Source organism: Podarcis tiliguerta (assembly GCF_965153285.1).
Source record: "Podarcis tiliguerta genome assembly, chromosome: 6".
Classification (NCBI taxonomy): Eukaryota; Metazoa; Chordata; class Lepidosauria; order Squamata; family Lacertidae; genus Podarcis; species Podarcis tiliguerta.
Genome location: NC_139539.1, coordinates 35271345 through 35283339, shown reverse-complemented (window position 1 = coordinate 35283339; position 11995 = coordinate 35271345).

Below are 11995 nucleotides of genomic sequence, written 5' to 3'. Positions count from 1 at the left end.
TGCGGGCTCTCGATGCTACTACATTCGTACACACAGCATCGATGATCTTCAGGCAACCCACAGTTATTTTAAGGGGAAAGTGATGTCTATATGACCAGATGTATACTGCAACCCCAGAGTCGTCCGTGACTGGACCTAATGGTCAGGGGTCCCTTTACCTTTTATACTGCTTTAGGTTTTTGTAGTGTAAGGGCCTGAGCTCAATTTAGAGGGTGATATAAAAATGCAAGGAACGTGGAAAAAAAAAATGCTGGTGGTCTCTGAAGTGCTGCAAAAAGATTCCCTTTTTGTGTCTGACACACCAGTGAACTATTGCAGCCTACCAAATCCAATTGTCCTAATCCCTTTGTTGCCTCAGTTTTCAATAAGGTGAGCACCAGTAGTGTGGCAGCAAATTCAGAAGTGCAGGGCCCCTTCGTGATGTCACAGGCATAGTCACTTCTGAGAATATACAATGATTATAAGTTGGGATGCATTATCCACGTGTTGCCTTTCCTCTACAAGAACTATTTTTGTGCATGTACATGGACAAATGATTTGGAGTGCTCCACTATCTTGTTTTGAACTCTATGATTCTGTTTCTTGAAGTTCCATTGTATGTAACTGACAATGGCGTAGCGTGGGGGGTGCAGGGGGTGCCGGCTGCACCGGGCGCAACATCTGGGGGGGGGGCATGCTCGCACTCGCAGCTCTCTGCCCCTACCTGGCTCCAGGGGTTAGGGGGTGCAAATTACTTGCCTTGCCCCAGGTGCTGACAACCCACGCTACGCCACTGGTAACTGAACTTGCACACCCTTCTATTGACAATGAAGTACCTTGGGTTTTCACTATTCCTAAATGTTTAGCTTTGGACCAAACAAAATGACTCAAATATTTTCCCCACACGCTATCTCTCTAGGGCAGGGGTAGGCAACCTAAGGCCCAGGGGCTGGATGTGGCCCAATCACCTTCTCAAGCCAGCCCGTGGACTATCTGGGAATCAGCGTGTTTTTACATGAGTAGAATGTGTGCTTTTATTTAAAATGCATCTCTGGGTTATTTGTGGGGCATAGGAATTTGTTCATATTTTTTTCCAAAATATAGTCCAGCCCACCACATGGTCTGAGGGATGGTGGACCGGCCCATGGCTGAAAAAGGTTGCTGACCCCTGGCCTAGGGTGACCCTAGGAGCCAGTCCCCAGTGACCGACTCACATCCTCTTGGGCCAATTGACTCCCATCTATACAAAGGGTGTGAAGATTTCTAAGTTCCTAAAAAGTTTCCCTTTCATGCTGATTAGGTAACTCTAGGATGCTGGAAACAGGGCCCCTGTTGCAGAAATTATAACAGGTCTTGAACCTGCCTCCCTCCCACAACCATGTCACCTCTGGCAAGCACTACTGTACCATCCAAATCACTATTACTCCAGACAAGGTATCCTAGTTCTTCGCTGCTTTAGAGTCACCACACAGGCCCCCAGCAGCTACTGGCCATCTCAGACAACAAAGGGTGCTCAAAATGAGTTTAGGTTGCATCCTTAGAAACAGAAATGTACATTACTGAAGTGACCCTATGCTTTCTCCTTTGCTCTCAGCACCATGTTACTACACTCCTTTATGACTATTCTGCAGACTCCACTGCATCATGTTCCATTTTATGTTGTCCCCCCAGACCTTTTCTATATAATACTTATTGTCTTGGCTCCAAAGATGTCACTGCCATAGAGTGACATTGTCACCCTCCTCCTCCATTAGCACTGCACTGCCTAGCCAAGAAACATGCACATGTGTGCACACATGGTGTTCTTTATTGCACCTTTCTTTATTGTTTTCCCTGTGCCAGAGTTGTTGTCTAATTGGGAGTGTGTAGTATTTGCTCTGTTCTGGGTTTACAAGGGACTCTGGGTTTCACATGGAGGGCTCAACTGCAGGGGATGAAGAGAGGAGTCTTTAGCTGCTGGATCTTGGGATAGTCTAGTGAACAAGGATAATTGCAAGCTCCCCTTGTGAAGCTGAGTCATTTGGTAGCTCAGGAATTCATGAAAGAGTATTTGTTTGATTTATCTAAAAGGAGCAGTATTTTCTGAGTCCTCTTTGTAGGTCTACCTTGTTAGCTGGTTTGTTGCTCAGCATGACACATAAATCTCCTGCCTACACAGCAAGTTTTGCTGTGGTTACAAAACCCAAGTCAGCAGCAGGACCGGAGTGTGGCTTGGTAGAGCAAGCCAGTTTGGGGAGCCAGAAGTGGAGATAGAGATTTGAGGACAATCACTATGGGTGGCATTCCGTTAAACTTTACTTGGAGTAGATCAGCTGAAATTAATGGACCTAACTGTCATGTTCACCCCTTTCAGTGACTCTGCTCTGAGTCTGGCTTCGTTGCATATCACTCTGGTTTGTCTAAGCAACATTGACAAAAGACCAGTGAATTAATGGTTAATGCATTTTAGAGAGGTATGAATACTCCAATTCTTTTCTCACTGGTGAGAGTTGGTGTGCAAAGAATATAGGATGTGGACCAGGGAGGTGTGGGTTGAAATTTCTGTTGAGCCATGAAGATAATTGGACAATCCTGGGCAAGTCACCTTATAAGTGACTGACCTAGCATCTACCTAACCTACATTAGAGACATGTTGGGATAAGCAGGACAGCCACTGATATCCTTGGAGGAAAGGTCATGATGTGTGGCAACACACAAAAGGGAAGTCCCAGCAATTCTGCAAAATTCAGTCAGGGTGAAGATTAGATTCCAAAGGCACAAGAGCTCAGGGCATGCTTGCTGTTGTTTTTGAAAAGCTAAAGTTGTAGTGCTGTATACACTTAGCTGGGAAAAAGACGTCTCAGCTGAGATAAGCAAGATCTGTTGAACTCAATAGGGCTTCTAGGATTTGCCCTGTGAAATGCTGATGTGCTTGCTGCTGCACTCAAATTGTGGTTAAGGTCCTGACGTACATGGTGATAGTTTGCTTGTGTATGCATCCCTTCTTGTGTTGCTGTCAGATTGCAGCAAAACTGCACATGGCCCTATACCCTGGGAGGAAGGGAGTAGGATGGAGAAAGGTAGCCATCACCCTAAGCTTTTTTATGGTTCTGGAGAAATACCGTGCTAGTGTTTTAAAACGTGTCTGTCTCCCTTCACAGAGAACCTGCTTTGAGGTTTGTTTTTTTTAAAAAAACTCATTTTAGTTTGTGCTTCCTCAATTGCCATTAATCATGCTGTAAAGGACACTGTGAATGACTCAATTATTTGCCAGACCTGAGAGGAAATAGTACATTCAAGGTGAGAAGATTACTGGACATATTCTCTTTTCATATGCAGCTCTGGTTTCTGGCCAGTTGCTTTGAACTGGTGCCTGTTAGGTGTGAAACAGGCATACAAAGTTTTTATTGAACAAATTGGCATCCTTCTTGCGAGTGCAGGCAAGAAAAACGATGAGGCGTTTGTTTCCCTACCAAGCCCAGTTCTGATCCTTCAGCATTTTGTGCTGCTTATGCCCTTGCTGTACCTGCCCAGAGATAAATGTGCTAAAGCAGCACCTTTCTTGGATTGAAAACCCTGCAGAACAACAAAACAATGGTGGCTAGTCAGGGTAATGGGAGAAGGCTATGAAAATGCCTAGTTAAGGAAAGAGGTAGACAGGAAAGTTGTGGGGAACATGACGGCCAGCGTCTTCCGTAAGAAAAAGGAGAAGTCGGCTACAAAAGGGATCTGAGCTGTTGCTCCAGCCCACTAAAACATTAGCCAATGAAGCGTGCATGGAATTGGCCCTTTCCATTTCTAGTGGTCCTTCTGCAAAATAGAGAAGACGGATTTTCTTAACAAGGGAAACAAGGTGGAGTTGCTTGCATATCTTAAGGAAGAAATGGCACTTGCAGATTCATTAGCACTCTGCATGTCCCAGTTCTTTGAAAAGGCTCAAGGATCACTGCTGCTCCAGTGTGCAGTATGTGTGCACCACAAACACACACGCGCTGAATGAACTGTGAAAATTGAATTTATGTGCATTTATTTATTGTGCACTGTTCTTAGTTTTACCAATGAATCTGATTTTCTTAAATAACTGAAACTGGAGAGGAAATGGCATCAAACTGAGGCTAGGGTTTTAGAGCATGTTATGTACTAAGCTTAGATCCTACAACAATAGGCAAGTAGGATCCTAGAATGCAACAACTGATTGGCTTGCAGGAGAAGACCAATCAGGCTCCAGGAGGGAAGCAGAATCAGCTAATCAGATGGGACTCATTGTGTAAATAATGTATATAAAAGCCTGAGGTCTGGGGGGCAATTAAACCACTGTTTTACAAGCTACAATAAAGAGCATGAAATCACTACAGGACTCCGAGTATATTTCTGGATTCTTTGGATGCATAATAGGGTGTCTGTTTAACACCCCATGATTGCGTTGGGAAGCCTCTAGAAAGCACACACCCTCAGACCAGGAAAAGGGCATCTTCATCCTCATTGGTGACCCTTCCTGACAGACAGACAGTATGACCAAACGTTGCTAAGGGACAGCAGCAGTAAAAATAATAAAAATCCCAATGCCCAGAGGGCTACTTCTTCTTACAGCTGTGTTACTACTGCAGACAACTCATCATCTTCTCAGTAGCGATTTATTGCAACAGCAATGATAATCATAATTACGTGAACATCCTTTGATCTATGATAACTATCAGACTAATAGTACTACAACTGTCAGTTATGCAACCCTCTTCTGGCATCTTTCATTGAAGATGATAGATGATTCTATTCATTGCAGCAAGTACACATTCAGTTCCATTAAAAAAAGATGAAGATGGCAGCAATCCTATGCTTCCTAGGAGTAAGCTCTTTTGAAGCAAATGGGACTTAGCTCTGAGTGGATATGTATATGATTCTGCTGCTATACTGCCATTCCAAACACACTTGCTAGGAAGTAAGCCCCACTGAAAACAGTGCATCTTGCTTCTGAGTAAACATGGATTGGATTGTGAATGCTTAGGGATGGCCAACATGTATTCTCAAGAGCTGCTTTGTGTTTTGCCTTGTAAATTGCCCCTTGCGTGTAATGAAAAAGTTGGTGCAGCCTTCAGGGCCACACTGTTGTGGAACATAATATGCGCTTAGGGCCTATCTAGAAGCGATACACCTTGCATGTCATATATTATCTAGTCTGCCTGTCAGTCTTCCACCACTTTTAAGACCTGGGAGCTAACTTTTTGCACCCATCCACACCCCACACCACCTGCATTGTGCGATTCACTTTGCATTATTTTATTTATTTAGAAAATACTAAAGAGGCTCGCAACCATTATCATACAATTATAAAACTACGCAAAAATTAAAAATTACAACCAATAATTAAAAATATCAAACCTCATTTCTGAAATACATCATGCCATAGCTATCCATGAGTCTTTGATGGTATCCAGCTAGTTTCCTCTATTCACAGGGTCAATAACAGGGCACCATTTATTCTCCAAGTCTATAAGCATATGTAAACTGCCCTGTGATGTTCAGATGAAGGGCAATATAGAAGTTTATTAAATAATAAGAATATATCCTCATTTCTAGCTTTTCACATTTGCACAGTTACTCTTTTTAAATAACAATATGCTTTCAAATCTCCCCTTTCAAAGAGTGCTCTTCTGGCTGCCAGCTTTTTGCCACTACAGTGGTACCTCGGGTTAAGTATTTAATTCGTTCCGGAGGTCCGTACTTAACCTGAATCCGTTCTTAACCTGAAGCACCACTTTAGCTAATGGGGCCTCCTGCTGCCGCCGCACTGCTGGAGCACGATTTCTGTTTTCATCCTGAAGCAAAGTTCTTAACCTGAAGCACTATTTCTGGGTTAGCGGAGTCTGTAACCTGAAGCGTATGTAACCTGAAGCGTATGTAACCCGAGGTACCACTGTATTTGTTGAGCAGCTATGACCAAAAAAGCAGTAATTGTGGGTCTTTAGTACTACTTTGGTTCATTATTTTTATATTCTCCCACAACACAATCCCAGAATGTACCCACAACAGTACATTCCCACCCCTTATGAAAAAACGTTCCGTTCCTTCCACAACCCCACCTTATAATGCCTCATCTTTTGCATTTTTTGGGGGGGGGGACACACCCAAATAAAGAAAGCCCAAAATAAAATGTTGGTGCTCCTGGTGCCTGGATCCATCCTCACTCAGGGTGCAACTCACCCAACAAAGAGCCATGCTCATGAAATTCAGAAATGCCTGTCCTGGGAGAGGTGATTGAATTTGCTTTGTTGTTTCCTGTTTGTTGTTACAGCACGTTTATTTTGAATTTATGGATGCTCAAATGTGTGTGTTATGGCAATGAATTACAAATCAGATTTATAGCTTTTAATCAGCAAGGTCACTGCGGTATCATGCGTATGCAAGATTAAAACAAGACAATAACGATAAAAGCAGAAGCTACTATGTAACTCCTTCCAGCCAAACGGCAGACATAAATAAAATGATGCAAATGGACGTGCTGGCAATTTATAACAGATATTTCAACACACTTCCTTTTTGGCTTCTGTGCAACTGCTGCAAATTTAGCACCCTTATGCATATAACGTATTTCTTTTTGTTTTATAGGAGAGAGATGGTTTCAGATAGATCACTAGCATTTAGCACACCAGTTAACAATTCTGCTGTAAATTTCTTCCTTACAGGCCACAAGGAAATGACCATTAATTTGTCATTTCATTGCCACACCTCTGTGTGTGTGCGCGCACGGGCCATAAGCCCCACTCCCTTGGGTTAAATATTGTCAGTGTTATCTGTGTGACACTTCTCTCTCTCTCTCTCTCTCTCTCTCTCTCTCTCTCTCTCTCTCTCTCCAAGGCATGAGTTACATTTTTTAAAAGGCAGTAGTGATATTTTCCCAGTGGACATTTCACTGTGCAATCTGGATTCCTAGTAACTGGGAGTTTCTCCCAATGTTCCTGCAAAAGACACTTTTGTGTCTAGGACCTGTGTGAAGATCTGGGTTTCCATGACAACCCTGAGCAGTGCATGAAACACCTTCTGCATCTTCACTTTGGAGGTGTGGTTTATAATTAGAAGTCAGGGAGACAGAGAGTAGTGTCAGAGAACCAGCCTCACATAACCAACATGATTAAGTCTGAACGGGTTAATACTATATGCTAAGTTGTCCTGCCAGGCTTACTTATGTCCACTTCCCCTACCCTGGAAGGATATAGGAAGTCAAGGCAATTGTTCACCCCTCCCCCGTCTCCATGAGACGCTCAATATGTGAAGAGGTTTTGAGCTGGTTGCTCCAGCTCTGACCGCATGGCTCTTGCCAACCACTCTTGTGCTCCTATACCAATAATTTAGGAACTTTCACCACTTTGGAACTAAACTACGTTTTACTGCCTCTGTGACTTTTCTGACCGATGTATGGAACAGCACATGAACCTAACCTTTGAAGAGTTTCTACGTAAACCAATTTTTCACTTAACAAGAGTGTGGTCTTTTCCTATGCTGGGAGAAGGGGGAGGTTTTGGAATGCAAAGGACATATTTTAAAGGTCTAACAGCCTATATTTCCACACTTTACTTGGCTGCATATTTTATGATTTTAAGTTTCTTCTGGGGTTCTCTCACCAAAATGTACTTGGATCATGCCATTCAGGAATTATCATTTTTATACCTATTTTCCCTTGAACCAAAAAGGGCTTATCTTGCACCACATGAAATTCCTCTTCTGGAAAGCGGTAGGAGCATGTTGTGCGATTCTGACCCCCCCAAAAGCATGTGGGGAGATACAGCAGCCACTACAATATACAGTGGTACCTCGGGTTAAGTACTTAATTCGTTCCAGAGGTCTGTTCTTAACCTGAAACTGTTCTTAACCTGAAGCATCACTGTAGCTAATGGGACCTCCTGCTGCCGCTGCACCGCGGCTGCATGATTTCTGTTCTCATCCTGAAGCAAAGTTCTTAACCCGAGGTAATATTTCTGGATTAGCAGAGTCTGTAACCTGAAACGTATGTAACCTGAAGCGTATGTAACCTGAGGTACCACTGTATCTACAAAATAGACTGCCAAGCAAGGGAACTACACATACACTTTTTAAACTTTGTCATGGAAGAGTACCTAATGTGTTTCACGTGTGTGCGCTTGGCATGTTACATGTACCCAAGGGGAGTCGTCACAAATTAGATTCCATAGCAGAAGAGACTTATGTTTGGCTATGCTCCAGGGAGCAATGGATACAAAGTGATGAACTTGAAGACAGGGAAAGTCAGTACAAGACGTGTGGTTCATTTTGATGAACACAGGAAAGCTAACAAGAGAGGAACTGCGATAGGCTTTTCTGATGACTCAGAGGAGGAAACACAAGCCCTCATGAACTTTCCTGAATTGATGTATAACAGCCCAGGTCTACTGTCACACCACCTAGCACAGAAGCTGAACAGGAAGGAGAAGCAGAAGAGCAGATTCCAAGAAGCAGCAGAGCCAGAGGGCAGCAGACTGATGATGAGAGGCTTGCATTGGAGACTGATGAGACTCCAGAGTGAGGCATCAGTTGCTCAGCAAAGGTGCTCCAGCCCCACAATTGCCCCACCTCACAAAGTCAGTGCAATCCTGAGAACCTTCCACTTGGGAAGAGATTGGGCAGATTCCAGCTGTTGAGGCTTGCCTGCAAGAGGGATGCAGCACAGGAAGAGACTGATGCACTGCATCAGAAGCAGACCGGTACTCTCACCAAGCTGCCCCCTGGCAGGCAGGCAATTGGAAGCCAGTGGGTGTTTAAGGTAAAGCAGCGTGCAGAAGGGGAAATTGGTGCTACAAAGCAAGACTTGTGGCAAACAGTTACTCACAAAAGTACGTATAGGGAAGATGTTATGTACTGAGTTGAATAGGATCCAAAATGCAGCAGTCTGATTGGTTAGAACAACAGGATCCAAAATGCAGCAATCTGATTGGTCCTAGAACAATGCAGCAGTATGATTGGTCTGCAGGAGCCACCCAATCCAGCTCCAGATGGAAGCGAATCCACAACCTGATTGGCCTAAGGAGAATCCCGGAATTAGCCAATCATGTACAACCCATTGTGTAAATAATGTATATAAAGCAGATACTTTGGGGGAACTTTCATTCCTCCTCACCACTATGAGCTGAATAAAGAGCATGACTCTCGACTCCGAGTATATTTCAGAAGACTATAATGAAACTTTTGCAGTTATACCATAGCTGCTTTTGAGCATAGCAGCTTCCAAACAAATGGACATTAAAACCACATTTTTGCATGGCCAGATCTCAAAAGAGATTTCTGTGGAACAGCCCAAAGATTTTATCAAACCCAAGGAAGCACATCCAGTATGCAAACTTCAGAAGTGTCCTTGCATCATACGTAGATCTTGGCATCTAGGAATTCTCATGCCAATTTTTTCCTTGAACCGATAAGCAGGATATAAGGCAGGATCGGTTCCTTCACCATTGGCCATGCTAGATGGGGCCGAGTTGTTGGAGTCCACTGTGAATACAAATTATTGTGAATGCACAATGAAAATGATGTCTGCAGGGAGCCTCTCGTTGTTAATCTACATCAGAGGTGATTTTAGGGTGGCATGACCGGTTTGGCTGCACTGGGCACCACACTGCAGGGAACACTATAACAATGCTATAGAATGGAGCATGAGAGGCAGGGGAGCGAGCCAAATTGTCTCCATGTTGTTGTCCTTGCAGTCCTCAAACTTATAACACAAGGTATCCTACTTCCTTATTATGTGTGCGCTTAAGCTAGTAGTAGAGGCTGTTCAACAGCACATAATATTGTTGATCTCACTGCCACTGCCAAGTGTGAGATGGCACAATCAGGTTTCTAAAGCCTTACAATAGTGTGTTGTTTGGGGAGCTTTTCCTCCAGTCTTGCTGTATGCTACCATCTAGCGGCCAGAAGAAGGAATGCCACTGTTTCTGGCGTGATACTGTCTACCTAACTAACTGGAGAGTATATTCCCAGTACAGAAATAAATTCTGAGTGGGTTCTTTGATGATCTTAGTAATACAGTATTCTCTCCACTCCGGGATTAAAATCAGGTAGGTGTGTGTGTGTGTGTGTGTGTGTGGATCTTCAAGTTGAAGAAATGCCATGAGGAGTAGATAACCCGTCTCCCCCAGTGCCATGTTCTCAATCTATTTCCTCCTGTTTTGTTCAGTCTGTTTCTAAATGATCTTGAAGATGTCTTCAATGGCCCAGAAGGGTACATTTCAAAACTAGGAGATCGAAAAATCTGTATCCTAATGTATGCCGATGATGCAGTTATTTATTCCACTCTAGACCTGGGTCAAGCACAGTTGTCTAAAAATTGATTACGGTTTCAGTTTTTGAAAAGAAGTTTTCCCAGCATAAATGGGTTCTGGATAACTAAATTCTGGAGCAGGTTAAAAGCTCCATATATATATATATATATATATATATATATATATATATATATATGGATAGTATTCAAAGCAATAAGCTCACTTTTCACCTTCCCAACTCCCTTTCTGAAGCTATTTCTCTCTGCTATTCTGCAGCCCTGCTTTGCCCTCCTCTTCTCACCTTCACGTCCATGCCTCCTCCTCCTCCTTTTGTGCAACTCCCCTTGCACACAACTCCTCCCCATGATAACCCAAATTTTCCTCCCCCCCACACACATTGCAAAATAACTAAACACCCGCATCATCCCTTCCCATTCTTCAAGCCCTTTCGTGGCCCTGCTTTCATCTTCCACCCCATTCCCATGCCTCCCATTGCCTCCTTTTTGGCAAGCCCCTTTGAATCAGCTCCAATTTCCTAGTTCCCTTCAAATGTCTTATATGGGCCAGCACTCTTGTGTCAGTCTCATTCCCTATTCTTCCAGAACTAATCTTCATGCTTCCCCCATTCCTCTGTCCTGCCTCTGTCCTCTCCAGAGGAATTGGATTTTGCATTGAAATCAAACCGCAGGGGATTTTATTACAGTAAAAAGCTAGAATTCCTGTACGTTTGCTAACAGTGCCTCATGCAAGCGAAGCTGTGCATAGCTGGACTTCCATTCTCTTTATTTTAAGGAACCACAAGAGAAGTTTTGTTGAATATGGACCCAGGGATAAGACATTCCAACATACGGCCCTGACGTTTTGTAGAACATGACATGGAGGTTAATTTTTCTCATGGGCACAAATGAATCCATGTATGAGATAAGGCAACAGGGGCAGCTGAGCCAGTAGCTATGGCAACAGCCCAGTGCCATCTATATAAGTGAATGAATCATGTCAGCTCATCAGTCAGTCACTGAGTTTTCTGAAGTGAGCCAAAGTCTGTGTTGTGTCTTGGAATTGCTGGAACAGAAATACTTTGTGCTTTGTATATATCTGTATCAGCAAAGGCTACAAGCTGTATGTATATATCAATGTCTGGAACTTGATTGCTGAAGCTTTTATCTCCTGCAACAGTAAACTTGTTGGACCTTAAGCTACCTCCGTGTGGTGACTAGAACTTCTGCTGCCTGGGTATCTCACCTCAGATTCCCAACATTATTTTTTGTGTGGAGGGGGAACAATCTGATTCTTAAGTGGTTCCAGTGTTGTAGATAACACTTTTTTTGCAGAGTGTGCAGACCTTCATGTAGGTTTTTTTTATTAAAAAACCCAGCTTCCCCACTAATTTGAGGAAAATTCACCCAATGAAGAGAGCCAAAGAAGAACAGGAACACTAGAGAATGCCAAAACACTTGATATAACTATTGAAACCAAAAATATATTTTCTGCATGTGTTTCTTTGACTTTCAAGCAAGCAGCTATCACAGAGTGAACCCTAACCCCTTTCCTCCTTAAAAACAAAACAAAAAACAACACTGGAAACTCATTTGTCAAGGCCAATTCTTTCCATGGCAAGGAAGCTCTCTTTATCCACAACACATGAACTTTTGCATGTTGCTGTTTCTCGAAGAGACAGACATGTCTTTCCTACTGTCTGGCAAGGGAGAAGCCACAGCTTTACAGCTTTTCCAGAGATTTCCCCAGCCTAGCCAAGTGCTAAGTACTGTTTCCTG